The 26,539-nt window shown below is 42.1% G+C and overlaps 1 long non-coding RNA gene and 1 pseudogene across 1 annotated transcript in view; one reads left to right on the forward strand and one right to left on the reverse strand.

Annotated features, from left to right (window-relative positions):
* LOC134732887 (uncharacterized) overlaps nucleotides 1-5,011 on the reverse strand; it is a 45,405-nt gene extending 40,394 nt beyond the window's left edge. Inside the window, exon 1 of the long non-coding RNA XR_010116456.1 lies at nucleotides 4,965-5,011. This is a non-coding gene — a long non-coding RNA (uncharacterized lncRNA). The remainder of the gene's footprint in view (nucleotides 1-4,964) is intronic.
* Nucleotides 4,978-5,820, forward strand: LOC129466862 (eukaryotic translation initiation factor 3 subunit J-like; annotated as a pseudogene).
* The last annotated feature ends 20,719 nt before the right edge of the window (nucleotides 5,821-26,539 follow it).

Below are 26,539 nucleotides of genomic sequence, written 5' to 3' on the forward strand. Positions count from 1 at the left end.
GCATTTTGCTAAGTAAAAGAAGTTGGACAACAAAGACTTCATACAATATGATTTCAATTATATGAAGTTCTAGAAAAGTAAAAACTGAAGTGTTCCAAAGCGGATAAGTGGTTGCCAGAGGCCAGGTGTGGAAGGAGTCTCGAGATTACCTGCAAAGGAACATTAAGAAACTTTTTTTGGTGTCATAGAAATATTCTACACTCTTGATTGTGGTGATGGTGGTGGTTATACAACTGTACACATTTGTCAAAACTCACAGATCATACATACAAAATTGGTGAGCTTTATTATATATAAATTATATCTCAATAAATCTGATTTTAAAAGACAAGGAGAGAGGCCCTCTGGTTGGCACAAAGAGGATGGGTTGGTGAGTGTGATCAAGATTAAAGGCCTAGATGTTAATTATTTAGAGACAAAAGCTAGAATATTCAAAAAGAAATTTGAATGAGAAATGAGGGGAAAGCACAAGAAGACCAAAAAGGGAAAAAACAGAAGCACAGAAACAGATGAGCTTCCTGAGCACAGATTTGTGTCCTAAGATAACTTGGAGACAAGCCACAGATTGGCATGACAGACACTCCCTGGGTACACAGGCCCCTGTTCCTTCTTCTGCCCTACTTTGGTCTCACTTGAATGTTGCACCAAGCAACTCAGGCTAATTCCAAGGTAGGCTCGTGCTAACACCACTGCTTCGGTTTGCCACATGCATTTTTAGTACTCCCTGAAGATTGCTTCTACTGTTGGTAGAATTTGGTAGAATTCTAAGTTACCTTCTGAGGCTGGAATGCCCAGAGGTCACTTGTTTACTCTTTTGGTTGGTGAGCCCATATTCCTGCTGGGCACTCACCCAGTGGCCATTTCTTATGTTCACATAATTCCATCTTGGTAAGGTGGTCCCATGCAATATAGGGAACTTATTTTCTTTATCTGAAATTTACATTTAACCGGTTTTTCTGTATTTTTACTTGCTAAATTTGACAACCTTATACCTGAGGGCTTCCCCCAAGATTCTGCCTCTGCCTATTGTCCCTCCTAAGTAATCCCTGAGACACTGTTTACCCCGAATCTTATCACCTAGGGTTAATAGTGGAAATATGTTTACCCATCAAGAAACAAAAACAGCCTGCCCAACAACTGGAAGAGAGGGATTGTACTCTCAAGATTCAGGCTAGCCAGAAGAATGGAAGTATCTTTTTCTTAAACAGCTATTTTCTCAACCACAGGTAATAAAAAACTGCTTTGTCCTGTCTCCTCACCATAGAGCAAAAGGATATTTCCTTTTGCATGTTTAGATATAAAGATTAAGTTCTTGCCTTAAACTAGTAGCAATAAGTTAAAGATGTAACCAATATAACCTAAGATTGTTTTACTTCTTTTTCAAGTTATTTTACCTACATTTTGTATGGAAAGGTCTTAAGAAACCTATTTTTTTTCCAAGTGTGTCAGAGTTTACATTGAAAGTACTTTCATACTAAAGGAAAACAATGTGAATCATGGCATTTGGTGCAAAGATTAAGAATTCTTTATTGCCTGCATAGTGCTCTAAAATGTCTTATGAATAAGGCAATATTTTCAATCTTCAGCTGAATCAGCTTTATTATTTGAAATCTGTGATCTTATACTTGTAATGTATTTTGAGCACATTTTTCATCCTCATTAATAATGAAAATGAGATTGTTAATGAAGCTAAATGACATGGCTGGGGTTACATTAAGTTGATTGTTACAGAGTTCCTGAGTCAGAAATTCTTGCTCCCTTTTCTCTCCGTGCAATTGGTGATGAGAAATCTATCTATAATCTGGTATATTACAATTATAATCCATCTTACAATCTATTATAAGATAATTATCTTTTATATTCTGGTTCTCCATTTTTTTCTCTTATGATCCATAAATTAAGAACATATATTTATGACTTAAATATTTAAGAATTGGATAGAAGTATTCATCCATAAATTTTTCTCCCCAAAAAAGCCACAATCCATAGCCCCAAACCACATTAGTAATGCCTATATGTGTAAATATGATTCTTGTGTATTAAATACATATATGTGTATATCATGTTAAGATACACACAGTTGGCATATATTATATACTGCCAGGTGGGTACATGTGATTGGAGGAAAAGACTGTTGTCTCTCTGCACTCCATTTTCCTTTGCCCCACTGTTATCACTTAGGCATGCAACCTCTTTGCTTCAAGTTATTATAGCAGAAAAAAAGGCCATGACTTTTAAAAGCATAGGTGCTGACAGGCTCAGGGCATAAAGAAGACCTAATGAGGAGACAGTCTTCCCTTTGACCCTTAATTCCTCCAAAGGTTCACAGGTTAGTGGGATAGGGAAAGGAAGACAATTAGAGGGGAGGCAAACGGAGGTTAGCTAAACTCCGATGTGACCTGAGAAACGGTCCCACCTTGTTGCTTCCTCCCCTAGGCTAAAACCCTGGGAAGGAGGTAAGGAGCAGGGTAAGAAAAATACCAGATAAAAGGAGAGGATCTGACCGTGGTGAGCATCTATACTCTCTTGTCCCTCTACCCCAACCTCAAAGGGGTGGCAGTCAGAACCAGAGTCCCCTGAAATCTTCATGTGCGTGCTGGAGCAGCAGGGTTCAGGGCCGCAGGCAGCCTCATGGAGCTGCTTGTGCCCTGGGCTGCAGCTCTGAGAGCGTTGAACCCTTGGAGCCTGCTGCCTCTCTGTGTGAACAATCAAAGACCAGACAGCAATAAGGATGCCTCAGTCTTCACCAACTTGGATGGATCATGACCCAGACCAGACACCCCCTTCCGCCCACTGCCTGGGCACACAGCTCTTCTCCAGCAACTTAGAAGGGAGGAGAAACCCTCCTTTACTGAGATTGTTTCTTCATAAAATGTGTTAAAGTTTGTTCTCATGAGACTAAATAAAGTGATATATTTTATACCACTAAGTTTGTGGTCTGAAATACCCTATACACACACATATACATATACACAATGTCCATATATATAATTTTTATTTATACCTTATATGTAATTTTTTACCTATACTTATAATTTTTTATTTATACCTATGTGGTATATATTTTATATCTTTGAGTTATGCGCATCCTCTATTTTATGTTTCTGGTTTGTTTTAGGGAATTTGCTTGGGAAGTGGACAATAAGAAGGGTAGGCTTTTGTTATCTGTGATGGGGACTTGAAAGGGTACACAAAAAACTTAGTATTTTAGTGGTTAAGATAAGGAAAATGAAAAGAAATTGTGTGGGTGTGTGTGGTACATATATGTGCATAGATGGATACGTAGATATATAGGTAGGTAGGTAGATATGCAGCTGCCATCTCTCTGCCTACAGCAGTTGTTTTCCTGATGCAGAAAAACCAGAGTGCCATGAAAGCCTCCACATAAACTTGAATAACGTTATCTCCTGGGTTCTCCGGTCCATGTCACCAGTCTTAGCTATGTGGTTCATCTCGTGGCCTCTTGCACTCTCACAAAAGATGGGTAGAATTCCTGCTTTAATTCTGGTGCTGGATTGTGCTTTTTAAGATAATTAGATGGTGAATGGGGAACACGTTGACTTAATTTGGCCCAGCAAGACTTTTTCTCTATTAATGAGGGCAGCATGAATAAATGAAAGACTCTTTCTGCAAAAACCTGTCAAAGACTCTTTTTCAGATAAAGCATTGGTCGTAGGTTTTTATTTTCAGGAAGAAGGAAAAGAATTACACTTATTTATAAAATAATGAAAGAAAAAAGAAAAAGGTTTTTGGTGTCTCTTCATGAATCACTTAAACAAACAAACAAAAAAACAGAGAGATTTGTGAATAGCAACCTACATGGAGAATTTGCTTATGGGAGGGGCAAAATGGTGCAGTGACTGAAGCAAAGATCCTGGAGACAGGGGCATGGGCTCAGATCCCAGCTGTGTCTCTCACTAGCTGGTGTTTAGCTTCTGTGCCTCAGTTATCCCACCTGTAAAGTGGGATTAAAACAGTTATCTATCTGATGGAATTGTTGTGAGAATTAAATGGTAATCTGTAAAGAACCTAGATTAGTAAACACTATGTGTGTTGCTTTGTGTCATTGTTATTTATTTGAAAAGTGTAGTAGTCCGTTCTCTCATTGCTTTGAAGAACTACCTGAGACTAGGTAGTTTATAAAGGTAAGAGGTTTAATTGACTCACAGTTCCACAGGTTGTAAAGGAAGCATGGCTGGGTAGGCCTCAGGAAACTTACAATCATGGCGGAAGGCAAAGGGGAAGCAGGCACAAGCATGGCCGGAGAAAGAAGAAGAAAGTGAAGTGGAAGGCGCTACACACTTTTAAACAACCAGATCTCCTGAAAACCCTATCATGAGGCAGCCCTAAGGGGATGTGGTAAACCATTGGAAACCATACCCATAATCCAATCACTTCCCATCACACCCCACCTCCAACACTGGGGATTACATCTCAACATGAGATTTGGGTGGGAGTACAGAGCCAAACCATAACAAAAAGTGTAGTGTGCTGAGGGTAACCACCAGTTTACCCTTCTCCATATATGACAGAATTAGAGGAAATAACCTAGAAAGCAATGTAAAGGACTTAGGTTAGAAATAAGAAAGAACTGGAAAGCTGTTTTTTAAGTTCTGGAATGGTCTACCCAAGAAGTTGTAAGTGCTTAAAAAACAAAGCAGGAGAGTTAGTTACTCATTTGACCAGAATAGGTTGGGTGCAAATCTGTTATACTAGAGCCATTTCAGAATAAGCACCTACCTTCTTGATCTGATGGCTTAGAATTTCACTCAGTTCTCACACTGGGTGACTTTAAATTATCTACGTCACTGTTGACCATGGTGGATAATTGTCATTTTCCTAAATGTACATTTGTTCTGGTGGTCAACTACTGCATATTAAATCCCTAGAGAAGAGGCGTGCACTACAGTCAGAGTTGCTTGAACATTTAAGATGATAAAGATTGAGCAAACCCAGTGACTCACCTTCGCCGCGCTAACTCCTCGCTAGCTCTCCCCCTCAATACACGCTCTCGCCCTCCTCAAGATGGCGGCGGCGGCGGCGGCGAGAGACTGCGACTCTCGAGATGCGGACGCATTCGCCGTGGAAGACCCCGTGCAGAAGGTGTGGGGCGGCGGCACTGCTGGCGGGGACTGCCGGGAAGGCGAGGACTAGGACGAGAGCGTCAAGGATAACTGGGATGACGATGATGACGTAAAAAAAGAAGAAGCAGAAGTAAAACCAGAGGTTAAAAGTTCAGAAAAGAAAAAAACGGCAGAGAAGATAAAAGAGAAAGAACGGCAACAGAAAAAAAGGCAAGAAGAAATTAAAAAGAGGTTGAAAGAACCTGAAGAACCTAATAAAGTGCTAACACCAGAAGAACAATTAGCAGATAAACTGGGGCTACATAAATTACAGGAAGAGTCAGACCTCGAATTAGCAAAGGAAACTTTTGGTGTTAATAATACAGTTTATGGAATAGATGCTACGAACCCATCTTCAAGAGATGATTTTACAGAGTTTGGAAAGTTACTAAAAGATAAAATTACACAAAATGAAAAGTCACTATACGATGTCCTCTTTTTTTTGGAAATCTTAGTTCGAGATATGTGTATTTCATTGGAAATTGATGACTTGAAAAAGATTACCAGTTCACTGACTGTACTTTGCAGTAAAAACAGAAGCAAGAAAAGCCAAAAAGAAGAAGAAAGGTGTGGTTCTTGGAGGGGGATAAAAGCCACCATGAATGATGATCTGGCAGATTATGGTGGTTATGATGGAGGATATGTACAAGACTATGAAGACTTCATGTGACATTTTGTCTTTTCCTGGTGTTTTTTTTGTTTTTGTTTTCTTTTGAGACGGAGTCTTGCTCTGTCGCCCAGGCTGGAGTGCAGTGGCGTGATCTCGGCTCACTGCGACCTCTGCCTCCCGGGTTCAAGCAATTCTCTGTCTCAGCCTCCCGTCCTGCTGTCATCTTTATGTTGCCCATAATCCCTTGAACATGTAGTACAACTTCCTTTCCTTTCAGTTCTACCAAATGCTACAATTAGAAGTGCAGTAGTATCTTTTGTGCTGGTTATTTAACCCCTCAACACTTAGGTGCTAATGTGCAAATGAAGGAACTTGGATCTTGCTGCCAAAGGGTTAAAATTGGGAACCTCAGCTGCTACTAAATCATAGTTCAAAACGAACCTAATAATGTTGTCATTGTTGCTGTCTGATTTCATAGCAGCAGTCACTGAATTGGAAATAAAAGGTTGCAACATGACAAAAAAAATTGTGTAGTATTTACCAGCACCATTCAGTAATACAGCCTTAACCATACCTCCTTGAACTACTTCATAACTTGTCAAGAAAACCAGCTGGCAGCAAGGGCATGTGATGTGTACCTAGTATTAAAATTGCTTAGTCTTAAAATTGAACATAAGGATATTAAAAATACATTGTGAAGAAGACTGCTTATCTCAGAGTGAAGATACTGTGGCTGATATCTTCACTCTATAGTTTTTATATCGAACTATAGCACTAGTTGGATATAAAATTAAAATGGCCAAAACCCTCCAACTTTGAAGCTAAAGGAGGTAAACCTCTGTATTATTGCATTACATGTTGTGGAATCTCTTGAGTGCAGACTGTCTAGTAATTTATCAGGCTATTTCTACTGATGAAGTGCTTCAGATGGGGGAGGGAAACTCTTTACCTGTTTTTATTTGCCTGATTTAAGTGTCTGAGAAACAAATCTTTGTTCTCTTAGGCCACAATGGAACAACTTTACCAGGATTTTGGCATTTCCTTTCCTTTATAAAATGTGCTCAGCACACTGCACCAGTTAACTGCAGTTTGGTAAATTGTTATGTTAACAATTATGACATCTGCAATGTTTTATAAAGCAACTAATTTAATAAAATCACTATTGTGAGGACTTAAAAAAAGATGATAATGATTTACAAACAGCGTTTTAACACTCGTTTTAACAGTTCAGAATAACCTACTATGCAAGTTGATGCTATCAAACAAAATAGAAAGTTTCTTAAAGTTTTCCCAGACTCAGTTGTATGACTTGATACATGTTCTTTAGTTGCTTGAAAAAAGGTCAAGACACAATACAGAACGATTAAAATAAACTTTAAAAACTAGGTTCCTGGGACCATATGTGAGCTGCTAGTATTTTGCCACCAGGAACCAAAAACTCTCTATGGCCAGCTGATCTTTTGGCCATTACTAATCCAAAAGATACTTCGAAATAAGCAGAATAAAGGATTTTACATCATGGGGCCTGATTAATTTTACAGGTAACTCTTGCCTAAAGATCAATATAGACACTTGCAAACAAGACTAGACAATCTGTAAGAGAGTCATATTTGACTGCAGTATTGTCATCATAGGAAGAGTAATAGTGCTTTTGGTCTATATTACAGTCAGAGTTGAAAGGACCTTAACAATGATCAAGGGTAATCCCTTCCCCTCATTTTTCAGATGGCAAAACTGAGAGATTTCAAGAGTTTAAAATCTTTATTTAAAGCCCAACAGCTTGCTAGTAGCAGAGCTGGGATAGGAATTCAGATCCCCTGCCTAGACCTTCAACTTCAACTCGTCCCATCTCTCTCTCACCACCCCAGACACCATTGTCCTCATTCAGTTCTCCTGGCCAGCCAGGCTTGATCCCACCTCAGGCCTGGGCATTTGTTTCCTCTACCTGGCCCCCTCTCTACTCCTGTGGCTTCTCCTGGCAGGTGTTACCTCAATTATGATCCTTTATAGAGGTTCGTTCTAAAATCCACCAGTCACTGTCTATCATATCACTCTGTTTAATTTTCTTCTCAACATTTATGGACATCTGAAATTATCATCTTTATTAACTATTATTTCTCTAGTATCTTCCTGCCATTCACAGGTAACCTTCAGGAGAGCTGGGGCTTTACCTGTCTTGTTCTCTGCTGTATTTTCTGCTTCTAGAATGATGTCTGGTACAGTGTACATGCTCCGTGAATACTGTTAAATGCATAAAGGCAGAAAAAGAGAGCTTTTAAGAGTTGCTCTGTTTATCTGTATCTTCTGATTATCCATGGTCTTCCATCGTAATGTAGCACATTAATACTAACTACTATTTGTTGAGGATGTGCTATATTTTCAAATGTTATGTTAGGCCTTTTACAAATCTTACCTCATTGTCTTCACAACAACCCTAGGTAGAAGGCACAATTACCCCAGTTTTACTGATGCAAAAGTTGAGGCTGAGAGAATTTAAGTGGCTCAAGCATCTGGCAAAGCCACATCCAGATCCATACTTTTCCAACTTGAAAGTAATCACGTCTAAGATTTGCAACCTCCTGTATTTATTATATCTCTTCCCAGGTGTTCAATATCAGGGCAGTATCAGTAAACACAATTATAGAACACTTACCAGATTGTAAGTGCTCAGAATGGGTTTAATTTCACATTAATAATGAAGCAGTCAGTTGGAAGTACAAAGATGCTCATAATTGCATTGATCTGTGAATGTTCAAGAGAGCTTGGCATCTTCACCTGCTTAGGGTTTGATTTATTGGTTGTCTCTGCTAGGGCTCATGACAGGAGAGGGGACCTAGAGTGTTCTGTAAAAAGAAAGCTGTCGGCTGTGGGCTGAGTGCTCAGGAGGGGCCAATGTCAAGTTTGGGGTTCAGCCTGCCCTTGTGCGGGAGGCCTCCACCTGAAGGAGATGGGGTTGGGGTTTCTTCATTCAGGCAGTGAATTAGGATCTTAAGAAGAATTGAATACAGGACCCATAGCCCTCATCTTGTTCTCTGTCCTGATATGAATGACTAACTGCCCTCAGCTCCCCAGTCTGTAAATGTGGAGTGCTATGTAAATGCTGACTGACAACCATGTTGGAAAATGGTTTAGTGTCATTTGGGGCTGGCAGCCTTTTGTGGCAGGCTATTTTCAAGGCTACTGTAACTTTCTACCTTGATTCTTACATCTTCGCTATTATGGGAGAAGGGGGGTGGGACACCAGAAGAAGGTCACACAGCTGTTCACTACAAATCTGAGGATATTTCTAGTCTACCCAGAGAGCACCAGACGGAGAAGGTTCAGGAGTGGGGTCACTGGTCTAGTCGGCTGATTCTAATCCTGGCCCTGGTCACAGGCATTAGGCACAGGCCTAATATCCTCCATGGACATTGTCTCCTGCCTCCTGCCCCAGTGCCTCAGTCCTTTAAAATGCATTCCTGCCACCCTTCCTGCTAGCCTGTCCCCTGGAGTTCTATCACAAGAGCCCACTTTCATTACTGAAGCTTGCACTCTATAGACTGCTGGGGCATCCCTGAGCAGTGGGTTGCATGTGAAAAAAATAAAACTGGATTTTAAAATATGTTAATGGCAAAAGGAAAGAATACTACTTGGACATGAGATGTAAAGTGGAAGGGGTGAAATTTTTTCTTTAGCAGGCTACCTGGCAGCTTCAGGTTAGCAATATGGCGGAAGAAAGTAGACCATGAAGTTTTAATGAGATGTTGTGGCTTTTATGAGGGAAAACAGAAAAGGCCTGGGAGGAAAGCAGGATATGCTCACTGAGGCTGGGGGTTCACCTAAGAGGAGTGTGTAGGATTGGAAAAGATGAGGCTGGTTTAGGGAATTTCAGCTGCCAGAATCCTGGGGTGCCAGGGGAGAGCGGGTGTCTTTCAAAGTCAAGGGACAGGCACAGAGCTCAGATGGGAAAGGACTCAGCTGTTTTAACGTAGATTTCCAGTGATCAGGGCTGGGAAGGATTGGCAGATTTTAAGGCTGGTAAGCAGAACACCTGCACCTTGAATGACAAATCAGTCATGTGGCTCAAAGAAGCAGCACAAACAAAGCAAGCTGTTCCTAGGGCTGGCTGAGCCATTACCAAGGTCAGAGGAAGCCTTAACTGTGAGCATGGCACACTGAGCTCTGATGTGGCAAAGGACTGAAGTCAGGGTGAAGTGGTGTCCAGGCTAGGGCACGCCATGTAGACACAGGTGTGGGGGATAGGGAAAAAAGCAGAGGTTCCTAAATCCAGATGCCTACAGGAAAGAAAGGGAGTCTACATAAGCCTCCAGAGGAGCTTGAACAATAAATCGCATCTTTTAAGGCTACTGTAACTTTCTGTCTTGATTCCAGAGGAGCTTGAACAGTAAATCAGATCTTTGCCATACTTTGGGCTGATTCCCATTCTACCCTGGTTAGAGCTAACCTCTGATTGGGCTGTCTAAAGAGAAAAGCGAACAGCTAGCTTGATTGAAGAAGCCCTTAATATAATAGTGGAGATAATGTTTCTCATCAATGTTTCACTTCATCATAGGGCTGGAGCTAGAAGCAGGCAGCTAACTAACTGGAAGGGATCAAAGGGGGTTGGTTCAGAACAGACTGGGATGGTTTGCGTTTATGCCAAGTTGTCAGAGTAACTGAGGCTGTGGACCCATTACCCACCCAACCACTCCTGTACTCAAGATTGCCAATGCTGGGGCTTTGTTACAGGGGAAAAGCCCATGGGAAAAATAAGAGGAGAGAACTAGATACTGTTCACCTTAAACCTAAATTCCAACCCACATGGGCTGGCAATCAAGGCAGTAGTCTGAGATCAATGACCTGTACTGGGTCTAGAAAAAGCAGATGTTTAGAAGGCAAGGCATCTGTCGAGAGACACAAAGATGGGGCTCCATCTTAAGGGACATGGCAAGGAAAAAGTCAAGAGTTCAGAAGTTCAGTCAGTATAATGTTTGTTACCAGGCATATTCTATTTAGCATGGAGTTGGTCTCAAGGTGGGGAGAGAATGGGTCTACGCATGGTTTGGGTGGGGTTTATTCTATCCTCATAACAGGAGTGAGCCCTGTTGACTTAATCTAGTGATTGGTTTATGGTGCATAAGCCAATCTGAGATGATGAGAAACAACATGCTGGCTAGGGCTTCTAGGAAAGAAATTTTTCCTTTTCCATTTGATAAGCCTCTTTTCCTCTGGGCAGTGGAGTGTGAATGTGTGAGGTGCACAGTGGCTGTAGTCACGGGGTGGAGGGCATGGGGCAGGGTGGGCTGCAGCCCCACATCACGTGGAGCTGAGGATAGATCCTTTGTTGTGGCAAGGAGGAGGGAGGACTTTAGTGAATTATCTGAGCTGCTGGATCAAACCCGACTTGATGTATCAATTACCCCTGTGTTTCAGATACTGGAACCAATACATATTATTATTATTATTACTATTACTATTACTTCAGCCAATTTTAATGGTATTTTCTCTTTTTGTTTCTTCAACACAGAGTTTTACCTGCTATTTTTTCAACACAGAGTCTTAGGGTGAAGGGAGCAAAGCCTAAAGAAGGAGTAATAATGGGATACAAAGGCCTCTGAGTTCAGGAATCAGGCTTTTAGAAAATAACTCCTCCTGGCTTTTCTGGGGGTGGTGGTTTGGAATGTTACCTGAGCACAGTCCTCCTGGATTGGGGGCTTCTTTTTGGAAGCAGCAGCCCCTACTACAAACTGAACACAGGGCAGTGCAAGGCCAGTAAAGATGTTCAGAAGGTAAATGGTGAGAATGTTGTCACCTTGGGTTGAATTTTGTTCAGGGCTTTCCTAAAAGGGTAGATGTGTCAGAATTTCTTGTGCTCTGCTAATCGTTTTACTGATCTCATCTCTGAGTTTAGAGAAAACTCGCAAAATTGGCCCTCCCAGATTGTTCTCTAACTTCTGAGAAAGTAAGACAGCCCCAAATACCACAAGCTGACAGAGCGTGGGTGGTGCCGGGAGAAGGCGCAGAAGTGTTCCTGGTAGACGGCCCCCGTGGGACCTTTCAGAGGGAATGTGCTCCTGGGGCCCGGAAGTCACTGTCAGCCTCAGCCTCACAGTCCACAGACAGGGAACCCAGCCCTGAAGCCGCTCTTATGAAGCATTCTGTTTGGGGCTCAAAAAGCACATACTCATCCCAGTGAAAAATCACCTGCAAAAAAACAAAAGCAAAACTGTACAAATAGGCAGTCCATTTCAGCGGCCTGATGTCAAGAGCAGAAAAACTCCCAGTACTGCCTTGCCTCTTCCATTGGCTTGTATTCTCTCTCATGTGAACATGCTGGTGCTGGGTGATCTATGAGCAAGCACCCTAAATTAAATCATCTCTTAGTATAAATTATTTTATCAACCCTCTGCTGGGAGCAAGGTTGGCATTTTGGAGAGAGGAGAAAGAGCATGAATGTATTGATCAGACTGGCTGGGGAAGAGACCAGGAGGAGAGAACAGATAGTTGTTAAGCAGCTGCTGTGTGTTGGGTCAGGCCTCTTCACGGACACTTCATATACCTCTCTAATTTAGTGTTTCCCAAAGAGAGTGCTGATAAAACTAGTCTTGCAAGACACAAGTCTCCAAACTTTTTTGCTCACTTACCTCACAAAAGAATTTTGAGGAGTCACATACCCTTTTACACATTTTTAAGTTAACATCTAAGATTTTTCATTACAAATCTAAAGATTCCTTTTTTAGGCCGGGTGCGGTGGCTCACGCCTGTAATCCCAGCACTTTGGGAGGCCGAGGGGGGCGGATCACGAGGTCAGGAGATCGAGACCATGCTGGATAACACAGTGAAACCCCGTCTTTACTAAAAATACAAAAAATTAGCCGGGCGAGGTGGCGGGCGCCTGTAGTCCCAGCTACTCGGGAGGCTGAGGCAGGAGAATGGCGTGAACCCCGGCGGGGGCAGAGCCTGCAGTGAGCCGAGATCGCACCACTGCACTCCAGCCTGGGTGACAGCGAGACTCTGTCTCAAAAAAAAAAAAAAAGATTCCTTTTTTAATTATAGGAGTAGCAAAGATCAAATGTTTGATAACTTGAAATCAGGTGGGAGTGGATCATAATTGACATAAATATTTCATAATATGACTTGATAAAATGTTTTAACTAGCTTGTTGAATAAAGAGGACCAAATCTAAAATAAATGATATAGAATTTTTACCCAAGGGTTTTCTTTAATGTATCTTAAAAAATTTGGTAGTCTCAGAAAACTTTCCAGTTATAGGCTAAAGAATATGTGTCACGAACCCATACCACTTTAGCTATTCTGAATTCAGAGCATATCAACAGGCCCCAAACATGTCATTAATGCAAAGCTTCAGGCTTAAAAAAAATCTGTGTAAGACAGTGGGCCCTAGGGACTTCATGATTTATCATTAAAGAAGTGGGAAATCCAGAGTAATCAGATCTCAGTGCAGGTTCCCATGGTAAGATTTGGGATAAGGGTGGAGCCAGACCCTCTCTTAAAAGGGGGAGAAGACCACAGTATTGGGAAGGCAGGCTGATTCTTTGGTGGGTCAGTTTTATGAAAAAAATCCATATGGAATTAAGATCTGGAAACTGATTCATTTTACTCTATCTGTATCTCTTAGAAGTCTTTGTGTATCCCTGAAGCACATGCATGTATGTATGAAGACAACTCTTGTACATTCTCCATGACAGTAGGGTTCCAAGTTTAAATTAATTTGGGAAATGCATACCAGATTCCCTGACTGGCTCCTTAAAAACTCTGAGAGGGTCCGGATGTGGTGGCTCACCCCTCTGTAATCCCAGCGCTTTGGGAGGCCAAAGTGGGAGGACTACTTGAATATGTGTCACAAACCAGTACCAGGAATTTGAAACCAGCCTGGGCAACATAGCAAGACCCCGTCTCCACAAAAAATAAAAATAAAAAAATTAGCTGGGCTTAGTGGTACATACCTGCTGTCCTAGCTACTCAGTGGGAGGCAGGAGGATTGCTTGAGCCTAGAGGTCAAGGCTATGATCTTGTGACTGCACTTCAGCCTGTGTGACAGAGCAAGATCCTGTCTCCAAAAAAAAAACCAAAAACCGAGACAGCCTGTAGTAAAAGCACACATCCTTGTTTAACTTACAGTTTTCCAAGTGTACTTATTTATTTTTGTTTTACATCTATTAGCATTATCACAAAATCTTTTGGAATATTATTATCAAGATTCTATGGGTAAAGAGATTGAGATTAAGTCACTAGCTCTAAGTCAGGGAGCTACAAACTCTGTAAAATGTCAGGTGAAAAATGTTTTAATCTTTGACAGCTGTGTGGTCTCTCTTGCGGCTACTCGACTCTACTGCTGGAGCAAAAAAGCAGTCACAGACAATACCTCAATAAGTAAGCATGGCTGTGTTCCAATAAAACTTTTATTCATAAAATCAGGTGGCAGGCTGGATTTGGCTTTCAGGCCTTAGTTTGACACTCCCTACTCTAGGCCATGTATCTTAAGGGATTTGAACCCAGGCCTGATGACTTTATAGTGTTAACCCTGTCTCTATATCACTCTGATGAGGTGCCATGGAGGGCCCCAAAAGGGGAGGCTGGGGCCCAGGAGGCAAATCGCATCTTCTTGAGCCTTTTTCCAAGGCTGGCTTCTTCCAGTTTGGCTGGTTCTAAGGGCAACTAGGGTCTCTCCCTCAGTGTCAGAGTTTGCCTGCCACCAACCCCACTCGTCTTTAATAATAAATTAATATAGATCTCAAAGCCCAAAAAGTAAACATCCCTCAGCAGGCCTCAGTTGCAAAGTACAAAGTAAAGTACACCAGTAATTTTTTTAGCATGAATCAATAGCCCAGCAGTTCTGGGCTCGACTGGGCCCACAAGGATTACTTTCTCTTGTCATTTAATAGGCTTCTCCTTGAGTCAACAGCTTCTGAATAGTGCTGGTAATTAGATTGGCTATTTCTATTTTAGTTCTTCAAAGCTTTCAGAATTCTAAAAAGTATTCATAAACCTTTGTCTGCTGCCAAGGTAAAGATATTTACTTGGGAAAGGAATGCCATATGTAACCTACTCTGATTTGAACTCACCCTCCCTTATACAACTGTCTTTGGGAAAAGCCTAAGAGAGTTCATTTTTTAACAGATTCCAGTGGTGGTCATTATTTCTTGACCAGAGATTGCTCCCTGGAAGCAGAAGTCATTGGGGGGCAGCTACAAAGTGCTGCAGAGGGTTCAGTAATCCCTAATCATGGAGACCCATTACAAAGGCCTTCATTATGTTATTAACCTATTTTCATTTTTATAAGAATGGTAGGCAAGGGTCAGGTCATAAAAGCCTAGAGATGTCATGCTAAGGAAGTCAGATTGGATACTACAGAGAACTGTTAAAGAAGGGGAGTGACACTCAAATATGCGTTAAGAAAGTCCATCAAGCAGCAGGATAAATGAGGAGGGCAGGAGGTCTTTACAACAGTCAGGAGAGAGATGATGGGGTCCAGGTTTTAGGCTGTGACTATGGGAGAACCCATAGAGAGTAGGTTCAAAAGAGAGGAGTCAACAATAACCCATATTGCTACATAAAGCATAGGCTGAAATGAACATTTCGGAGTAAAACGCCAAAACTAAACAAGGCTTTCCTTGGAAGGAGTGGGAAAAGATTGAGAATCATGATGAAATGCAGGATTAAGCTAAAAGCAATGACAACTCAGGGGTAGGAAGGATGATGATTGTAGTTTGGGGGACTTTAGTCCTCACTCTAGGTATAGAAAATTGAGGTTTTCCCAATATTGTGAAAGTTACCGTGTAAATGCAGCTTCCAGCCTCCTTCTCTATTTCCAAACATATGAGTACCTTAAACCCCTCCATTATAGAAATTCTGGATCTTCTCTTATCACTAACCATCATATAAGATGCTGCATGTTTTCGCAACAAGCATGTGCTCTTCGAAATAATCTCTATTTCAAAGCCAGGATCAGTGACCCCAGCTTCTTTGCTTAACTATAAATTAAACAATCCTTCTGTTTTATAATTATTACTGCAAACATGGATAATATCCAGATGGGCTACCTCTTGAAACAAAAAACAAAAACTGACTTTTTCAATGTAGGGTGTCAACTGCAAAGAAACCACCCCATAGAGAAGCACTCATGGTTTAGTTACGACAAACTGTTTCCAAATCAGAGGCTGAGACAGCCATCTTAAATAGAGAAATCTCTGCGCAGGCAGTGTCCTTTCTGCCCTCTCAAAGCCTGCCAGGACTTAGAGGCTGTGTCATAGATCAGTGCCACCCACAACCAAAGGGCTGAGGACTTCTGGTAATTGTTGAAGCTTCACCGATTGTTTCCAAGGCGTATCAGGTCTTGGAACGTCAGGTGAGATTCCCTTTGAATCATCTCCCCTTTCACTCCGGCCAGTTCAGAAGTTGCCAATCGGCTGCTGCCTCATCTCCCTGTGGCAGCCACCTGACACCACTTTGGGCTTTATGCCTGTACCACTGGAACTCAGTGACAAAATCAGATCCAATTTAGCGTTATCATGGGCACTGCAGAAGTGGCCTATTCTCAGGTTTTAGATGTTCCTTTGTGTTTGGCATTGCTTCCTCCTGGCTGTCTCCCAGACCTGCTCTCTGAGCCGGCCTGTATCTTCTAACCTATTCATTGAATACCTAGCACAACAAACTAGACCCTATGTGGGGGCTCTAAGATGCACAGGCCATGGTTCCTACCCTCAGGGACTTGATAAACCAGCTGGAGAGAGAGAGGAATATGCAGAGCAATATTAAGCAGCAACAACATTCTCTTAAAGGCACACATTTTTTTTCAATGTTCTCTGGTCTCCCCATGTGTCTGTGTGGATATGAGTGCCAAATCAGAGGTACGATGTGAAAAAATGGTATTTATTTGTGGAGGTTACAGATCATTGCTTGTGAGGCTTATGGGAAAAGTGTGGACAAATATGGATAGTGTATACATGACTGGGTGTATCAGGAATACAAAACCGCCACAGGCTGGGACAGAATACCTTTCACTACCCAGATTCATTTCATTCATATAAATTTTACCTGAGGTTAGTTTTTAATTTTTGGGGTAGCTAGACTGTGGGATCATGACAGGAATTTCCAGGAAACTAGGTAAATGTAGGTGAGATATGAAACAAATGTCTTACTTCAGTGTAAACCTAAACAATAGTGTACTAACAAACTCTGTTTTTAGGTTTTTGTCCCTCCCCTGCAAGGTAGCAAAGGAGTGAAACCAGGAAAAGGGTGAGCAGAACCCCCACGGCGTCTTCCAGGCCTCTGGATTTTCTTCATCCACTGATCTCTCCACAGAGAAGAAATTATATTTAAGGTCCCAGTGAAACTTGACCCTAAAGCATTCTGTTCAGAAGTTTCAACCCGTAAGGGAGAAAAAGCTGTTCCAAAGGGCCGATCTTACTTTTTGTTGGAAGCTTCTGAGCTCTGTCTGTCCAAAGAACATCCTGCTGATGAGTCACAACAGACGGTTAGTTAGGACTGCTTGGTTTTTTAGGAAACAGGCATTGTACAAAGTGTAAGGATCTCTCTTGCAGTTGGGATTTCTGCTTTCAGTTTGCTAACACTGAGTTCCTCTCTGTCGCGATCAAAAAAGTCAAGCCCTTCTGAGACTCCAAGCACCACTGAGTATTTGTTCACAGGCCTGTATGTGGCTTGGAGGAGAGAAAGCTGCTAGGAGACAGGTCTGGGCTAAACTGCAAGGCTGATTAGCGGGAAAACAGACTCTATCCTTAGACATACTGACGAGTGAATTGAAATATCTCGGCTCATTTACTCCAGTAATTTGAACTGGGGCTGGATCATTGCCCTTGGTGGTCTTTAACTTTTTCCTCTGTCCTTGTGTGATTTGTTGTATAGCAGTGGGCTACAGCACAGGACTTCGGAATAAGACAGACATGAATTCCAATCCTAAATCTCTTTGCCTACTTTGGGAGGGATTCTTAATTTCTGTAAGCCTCAGTTTCTTCATCTATAAAATGGGGATAATAACAATACCTAGGGTTACTGTGAGGATTAATCCCAGTAAAGTATATGAATGCCTGGCCATTGCCTAATCCACCATGGGTGCTCAATAGTTTATTTTCCTCCCTGGTTCTAGCTTTGCCACTTAATAGCTGTGAGACTTTTAACAAGTCATTTCAATGTTCCTGGTCATGATTTTCCTCATCTTTAAATTGGGTAGGAGGAGAGCACACCAGTAATACTTGCTCACTGGGATGTTCTGAGCTGTGCCTGGACAAATGTGCTTGTGGCCGTGGGCAACTACCCCAGTGAGACCTGCCTGATGGCTTGATGGCCAGCTTCACGGTTGTTTTCCCTGTTGAATGGTAGAGTGTCAGCTGTATGTCTGAGAGGTGAGGGAGGGTCTCTTCCCTGAGTTGGGACAAGCCTGTAGGTGTACTCCTGGTAGATGGACATCTTGAATCCAAATTGTAAATATTTTATTTCCTTGGGGAGTCTTTCATTTGTCCCTTTTTCCTCTGCCACTGCTGCTATTTTAATTATTTTAATCCAGGCTCTTCTCATCCCAGATATGAACAGCAGCAGTAAAACTGATCTTTTTGCTTTCTGCCTTCAGATGAGTCTTTCAAAGATTCCAATTACCTCTAGTCATTTTGTTGCTCAAAAGCTCAACAGCCCCATCATTTCTTGGATAAACTGAAGACCCCTCAGCCTGGTATTTAAGACCCTCTAATCTGGCCCACTTTATCTTACTTCCTACTATATGCCTCACAAACTGTCTACTCATCCACTCGTGTTTCCTCACAGTTTTTCAATGACGATGTGCATATTCTTAAATGCCAGCCCTTGTTCATTCTCTTCCTCCTGCCTGGAATGCACGGCCCCTCAGTCCATCCTAAATATAACCTCACTTTTGCCATGTGGTCTTTTTAGTCATTGCAACTCACTGCAACTTGGTTTGGGAAACAAATGCCTGGGTTTGTCAGTTCAAGGGTGATCCCAAGAAGTCAAGCAGGAAGGAGAAGCAGGTTGGATGGGAAAGACAGTAAATCTTGGAGATGTTGAAGTTGTGGCAATGGCATTTTCGTTGTTGTTCCTTCTTTCAAAATCACATGGATTTCAGTTGGAGAAGTGTTGTTCGGGGGAAATGTTTCTTAGTTAGAAAAAAATACATACACGTAGTTTTTTAAAATTTTGTTTGTAAAGAAGACTAGAAAGAAAGATATAAAGAAAAAGTAAAAATTACCTCTATTTCCAACACCTCGAAATTGCTATGGATATTTTAATGAGTGTCTTTCTTGGCCTTAAAAAGATATTTTTAATTATATTCAACACTATACTGTGAATGTGATTTACCTCAATAAATCCTGACTAAATAATAATTTTTAATGTCTGTTTAAGGCTACACTATAATGTATTTAATCAATCTTGTATTGGTGAAACTTAGCTTATGTCCAGTTTTCAGTTCCTCAATATGTGACATTATTTTTTTATACCTGAGTTCAAAAAACTATATTGACCTTTAGAGACAAAATTTGCAGGTGTTCACTGTAAAAACAAAAAATAGAGTGAGAAGCAAAAATAAAATAAATAAAATAAATAAAATAAAAATAACTCACAATTCCATTACCCAAAGATAAACTCAGCTAGATTTTGATGGCACTCCATCCCCAAGTTGACAGAACATTTATTGCAAAATTCTGATAATTTCCTTCTATTTTCCTCTTTGCCCAAATGGCTGAAATTTTATCAGGGTACTCATGTAGTAAAAACCTACCGATGTCTTCACATTTTACACATTACTACTATTTTTCTTTCAGAGCTTATTTATTGGGTATTCAGCAGAATCAAGATGAATTCTGACATGATACATTACAAATGCCAAGAAGGAAAACCATGATTCTACTGCTCCATGCCTTGTCATTAAAAAATATTTTTTAGCTTTATGCTCCTGACTTGGAAAAATGATATGATGCCACAGTGCTGTGTCACCTTCCTCCTGATACACAGAGTTCACCATGCTGAGATCATGTGTTGGGAACTTCCTAGTCACCCACATCATCAGCTTTTTGAGGAAACAATAGTCCTCTCTGGATTATTCCGTCTCTTTATCACCCTCCTTCTTTGCCTCTCCATTACCTAATACTGTGCCTGATGAGCACCCCAAATGCAGAGAGCCCCTCCCACTCTTTCTAGATTTTGTTCTTTATAGGGCAGTGTCTGATCTACAGTAGCAGCTTAATGTATAAAGTTTTAAATCAAATTATCCATTGGAATAATAAGAATAGGATGATGGAAAGAAACAGGAACACATTGTAACTTTTCATGGGGCATTTCTTTCATCAAAACAAAACAATTATATTATGTTTTATAACCACATTGGTATAACAGTGAATATAATCCAGGCTAGGTTTATTATTACATACTCATTTTTATTATATTCCTTTTGCTTCTGATTTCAAAAGAAACAAAACCTTTTCATGGGCCCTAAGCATTGTGCCTGATGGGTAAAGTACCCGTCTGTACTTCGAAAGCTAAGGGCAAAGAGATGCAATTCTAGGAGGAAATTCTTCATTTAGAATTGGCCAGGGCTTTTTATGTTTGCACTATTCATTGAGAGCTTACTATAGTCCAAGCAGTCTTATGTGTATTATCTCATGTAATTATCACACCAATCCCTGTGTTAATTGCTATTATTATTCCACATTTTATAGTAAAGGTAATTAAGGCATAGAGAGATGACCTAATGTGCTCACAGTCATACAGTTAGTATTTGGTGGAACTGGGATTTCATTCATTGCACAAATTTTCTTGAGCATCTGCTGTGTGCCGGGCACTGTTCTGGACACTGGGGAAGTGAGCAAAACAAAGCACCTGCCCTTGTGCAGCGCCATCCTTGGTCTGATTTCAAAACCTGTGCTCTTAACTCTTGTGCTACTTGTCAAATTTTCAGACTTCTCGTATTCTGTGGGCTGAGGTTTTATAAGTACAGGTTGAGTAGCCCTTATTCAAAATACTTGGAACCAGAAGTGTTTCAGATTTCAAATTTTTTTGGATTTGGGGATACTTGCATATACATAATGAGATATCTTCGGGATAAGACCCAAGCCTAAAAACAAAATTTATTTCTATTTTATGTAAAACTTACTCACATAGCATGAAGGTAATTTTATACAATATTTTTAATAATTTTGTGACTGAAAAATTGTGCAAAGTTGTGATTGTGTTTTGACTACAACTCATCACGTGAGGTCAGGTGAGAATTTTCCACTTGTGGCGTCATGTCAGTTCCCAAAAAGTTTTGGGTTTTGGAGCATTTCACATTTCGAATTTTCAGATTAGGGATGTTCAAGCTGTAGTGAGAAGCTGTATTTCTTACAGATAGACAAATTCCTGACCAGAATTTTAGCCATCTCTCGCTGCCTCTTGTATCTGAAAAAAATATATTTATTTTTAGAAAAGAATAGAGGTTCATAGTCCAAAAAATGAGGAATAAGAGGAATAAGAGGGAGAAAAGTAAGAGAAAAAGAAGAAGAAGGAGAAGAAGAAGGAGGAGGAGGAAGAGGAGGAGGGGGGAAGGAAGGAAGGAAGGAAGAAAGAACGAAAGAAAGAACAAAAGAAATGAAGCAACAGACTAGGAAAAATATATAGAGAAGTGAAAATTACCTGTATTCCTTTCCTTTTTTTTTTTTCCAGGTTCCAGGCTTAAATTACCTGTATTCATGATATCCCAAAATTACTGGTCATATTTTGACATACATCCCTCCTGGCCTTTTTAACTTTTTTTTTTTTTTTTTTTTTTTTGAGATGGAGTCTTGCTCTTTCGCCCAGGTTGGAGTGCAGTGGCGCAATCTCGGCTCACTGCAAGCTCCGCGTCCCAGATTCACGCCATTCTCCTGCCTCAGCCTCTCCGAGTAGCTGGGACTACAGGCGCCCGCCACCACGCCTGGCTAATTTTTTGTATTTTTTAGTAGAGACGGGGTTTCACCGTGGTCTCGATCTCCTGACCTTGTGATCCGCCCGCCTCGGCCTCCCAAAGTGCTGGAATTACAAGCGTGAGCCACCGCGCCCGGCCCTTTTTAACTTTTTAAGAGGGAAAGTATGTTATGTGTACTCTTTTATACATTATATTCAACAAGATATTGTGAATGTCTTCCACATGCCATACCTATATATTCTCTTGGACTCAGAGGATTTCCCATCTGCAATCTCATTTTCTTTGCTTACTCTGCCCTGCCTTGGCAGAGGCTGGCATTCCTTTTGCTTCCCCATTACCATCTTGGTTTTCCATTGCTTTCTGACTCACTGATGCTGCTAGACAGCTGCATCAATTCACATCTGGTCTGGTCTTTACTCCTACCTAAGACCCTCCATGGCTCCCAGTTGTCCTCAGGATAACACCCGTAATCCTCAACCCAGTTTATCAGGTCCGTTCTCATCCAGGTACTGCTTGCCTCCATCCTCACCTCATATTCCTTCTCTTTTCTCCTCTTTGCCCACTGTGTCCCTTGTGAGTTAACTGCACTTCATTCCTTAGTCAACAAACATCAGTTGGGCACCTATGATGTGCCCTGCTCTGTTAGCATATCAGGATTTAAAGAAGAAAAAGATCCAGTTCCCGATCTTTAGAAGTCCACAGTCTGGAGTGGAAACAGAAGAGCAAACGGATGATCGAGCATCCTGTGGGCAGGACTGAAATAGAGAAAAGCACCAGGCACCACGGGAACACAACCGCGGCCACACCTTCTCACCTGGAGGGAGAAAGGGCTGGTCACTGAGGGCAGGTGGGTGATCCCAAAGGCTTCTCATGGGAGGCAGTCCCCTGAGGTTTGTTCTATGGGATGAGGAGAGTGACCCTAGAGAACAAGTTAGGGGAGGTGGATTGATGAGGCAGAGTTGTGGCAGCAAGTGCAGAAGGCTGGGCCTGAGGCCAGTGGGCAGGGCTGTGAGGATGTGCTGAGGAGTCCCCCTTTACCCTGAAGCTTGTGAGGAAACAGTGAAGGGGTTTCAGCAGGGGTGTGAGAATGACTGCAAAGCTGGTGTAGTAAGAGAGGCAAGCAATCCAGAGGGCAGCAGAGGTGGAAAGAAGTGGGCAGGTTGGAAGATGGTGAGGAAGTACCATGGACAGGACTTGGTGTCCAGGTGGATGTTGGGGGTAAAGTAGAAGGAGGGTTCAAGGATCATGCCTCCGCTGCTGGAACACCCCATGATCTCTTCCCTCTGCTGGCTTCTTGTTGCTTCTGACTGAACCCTTTCCACTTTTCTACCCAAATAATCGCTTGTTATTCCACACTCAGTTCGGGCATCACTTCTCCCTGGAAAGCTTCTCTGACCATCAGGATTCCAGAGGAAAGGCATGGCACATTATCACGGGTAACTGAGGAGCACTGTTAAAGGGACTAGTTATAAAGGTGAAAGCAGGGTTTAAGGAAACAAACGATGGCACTGAACCCAGTGGCTAGTAGTCCTATGACCATCTGAGAGGCTGGAAAGCACCAGGGGAGAGAAGGTTACTAGGACACAGAGAAAGAGTCGGAGGAGAGGGCCACTTGACCAGAGCTGCATCCTTCAGTAGGGGATACAGTCCATCTACAATGATCCTGAAAGAAGGGATTCCAGAGAATTAACACCTCAGCCTTCTTCTCCTTCCTCTAGCTCATCTTTGCTGTAGCTCCCCATTGGCCAAATCCAACTAGAAGTAGCAGGTACAGGAGCCCATTGAGGCAGTCCTTGCAATCAGTCCCCAGGGCACAGAGCAGTGTGGAGTGTGGGCCTGGACAGGCAAGTGGGAGACACCCACAACCCTTTCCCTGACCAACCCTAACCCCAGTCTAGGTCAGCGGCTTCTCCTGTTAGGGCCTCCTATACCCTGTAATTCTTGCTGTCAAGCATTGCTCTATCTGCCCCCCTCCACCTAGGCTGTGGAGCTACTTGAGGGGGTTCTGCCACATCTTAGGCATCTTTGTGTCCTTGATACCTAACACAGAGCCTGGCACTTGGTAAAGGCTCCATAGTGTTGAATAAAGAAAGGTCCTCCTTTCAAATGCAAATTTCACATAGAAGGTGAACTTCTTAATCTATTGTCAGCTGGTGCCTCAGAGTGGTTTATGGTAAGAAAGAACAAGTTGCTGCATTATAGGCTTGAAGTTAAAAGGCCCCCAGAGGACATGTACTCACTGGTTTTATTATCATTTTTTTATTGATCAGTGTGTCATCAGTCAACAAGTATGCAGCAGCTTCCTCTACAAGGAACCAGAATTCCTACCAGAAATTAACACGTGCTAGGAATTCATTTTCCTTTTGTAACAAAAGTAATGCAAAGTAATTGAAAGCAATGACATTATTTCATCCGAATAGTATAGGATGGATCAAATAGAAAGATGTGTTGGGAAATTAAATTTACTAGGTAAACACAGCCACAGAGAGCTCACAGCTGTTTACAGCTCAGTTGTATTTATGGGATGACATAGCCTAGCCATCAGGCATACTCGGGATGACTGGGCTGTACATTCTGGCAGTCTGTCCCATCTGTTCCAGCTTCTTCATTTTCACAGCCATCCCAGGCCACCTCCTCTTTCAACTTGCCCTACACTGAGGAAGTGAGGAAGGTTGTTCTGGCAGCAATTTTCATCACATCATATTATTCTCCAGCTTTATGTTCAAACTCTTTTCACAAGTGGCTCCCACTTCACTCTTAGTAATGTAACATGTCCCATTGTAATTGCTTCTCAATCATGCATCTATAGCTCCTCTCATTGCTTATTATTAAAGGGAAGACATCTGTCTTCACATTGCTATGAATTCTAACCATTCCCATACCTAGTAGGCACTCAAGGGGGATTTCTGATTAATAATTCACTTAGATATACCTACCCCATACATGTCACCATGGTAACTCTACACCTTGCTAAAAGTTGATGGCATAGTGTGTAATGACTTGGCTTCTTCCCCATTCAGCCACTAATCTTGTAGATGGATGATTTTGTTCCTACCCCCACAAAGCCTGGAGAGCTCTGTAGCCCATGAAAAAGTCAGAAGAGTTGCCAGCCTGCTACCTGATTCCTCTCTGCCTCCAAACACAATGCAAAACAAGCTCCAGTTTCCATGCTGCACATAAATAGAGATTGTTCTTCAACTTCAGAAATGTCCTTAGCCCAGAATGTACAAGCCTACAAGTCACAGGAATTTTCTCTCTCCATCTTACAGGGCAATGGCTGAGGTCTTGGGAACTCTTTCAGGAAGCCCACTGGGGAGTGAACCTTCATTTGTCCTGATGGCCGTGTATTAGGAAGGAAGTGAATGTCCCCCCAACTAGTAGCTAGAAACCAGGGCCAAACCCGTGAAAACTCATGGATTCATTCCATGCCTCCTTCTCTGATATCCTACTGCCAGGCACAGCCACCATTTTGCACGAATCTGCGTGAATGGTGCTCCTGAGGCTGGAAACTATGGTGGGCCTGGTGCTGAGCTTCATCTTGAGCCTAGTGAAGATGATGCTATGCTTCTTGAGAGGCGCTCAGCTGTTTACCCTGTGCTGTGTCCCAGGAAGCCGACTGGTATGGGCTGCATTGCCCTCCAACTTCCTGTTGGATAATGGGGACCTGCGAGGAGAGGTTAGACAATGAGAAGGAGGAGAGTGACCAGTGAACCTGCCTCCCTGCCAGTTTGCTGTGGGTTTGTTACTAGCAGCTGTTGCCCACCAGACAGTCCTCTCAGAATTCAGGCAAACATTCTGATGACCCTGGTGTTACTAGCCCCGGAGTATTGCCCTATGCCCTGTTGCCCTCATCTTTCTAAATGATTCCTTTATTAAACTCCTTTGACTCAATTTGAGTGTGCCATAATCTCTTTTTTGCAGTAACTCTGACCATACAGTGGTAAATAAGATAAAGCCTTGGCCTCCTTGGAGCTTAGGTTAGTGTGGAACAAAGACAGACAACAAATGTGTTTGCAAATACAATCCATGTAATTTCAGATAGTGATAAAAGCTTTAAAAAAAAAAAACAACGTATACTAGGGTAATGGAATGGCTGGAGAGGGTCTAGGGAGGAGGGCTACTTTATTTCAAGTAGCCAGGAAAGGCCTTTCTGAAGAGGTGACATCTGACCTGGCAGGATGACAGTGAGAATGAGACAGCCACACCAGCATATAGAGAACAATCTAGAGGGGGGAACACTGATGCAAACAGCCCCCAACAGGAAAAAGTTGGAACAGAATGGAACCTACTGGCAAGGGGAGAGTGGCAGGAGAGGAGGTCAGGAAGGAAGGGCATAAAGGAGTTTAGATTTGATCATTAGGACACTGAGAACTTATTGTAGGATTTGGGCAGGGAGTTGTGATGGTCACTATCCTAATGGAAATTAGATGAAATAATCAAAGGGTTTAACTGAAGACAATGCAATGAGAGGATTATTTACTTAAATGTGGGCAGGATTAGGAAACTAATAAAGGGTGGTGAAGCATCCAGGAACTAGCAACACAGAAGCTCTTATCATGGGGTGAGGGTCCAGGTGGTTATGGGTGACATGGCAGGCCTGGACTTCTGAGGACAATGGAGCACACAGTGATCTGAACATTTGACACAAATTACAGAGGCTGGAAAGAAAGAATTTCACATCTTCCAATCAATACCCTTAGTCCAAATATTTGTCAGCAAACTCTGTTTTCATAAACTTTAACGCCTTCAGGGCTCAGTCAGGAACCTGTGAGGAATTCAGGCGAAAACCAATAATGAGCAGGGGGGCGGTGGTGAAAGGGTGAGGCTAGCCCCACTGAAGGGCATTCAGATGGAAGCATTACACAGTCCTGAATTCAGGAGAGCTGTCTGGTTCCTGGA

The sequence above is a fragment of the Symphalangus syndactylus genome, chromosome 17 (genome assembly GCF_028878055.3).
Source record: "Symphalangus syndactylus isolate Jambi chromosome 17, NHGRI_mSymSyn1-v2.1_pri, whole genome shotgun sequence".
Classification (NCBI taxonomy): domain Eukaryota; kingdom Metazoa; phylum Chordata; class Mammalia; order Primates; family Hylobatidae; genus Symphalangus; species Symphalangus syndactylus.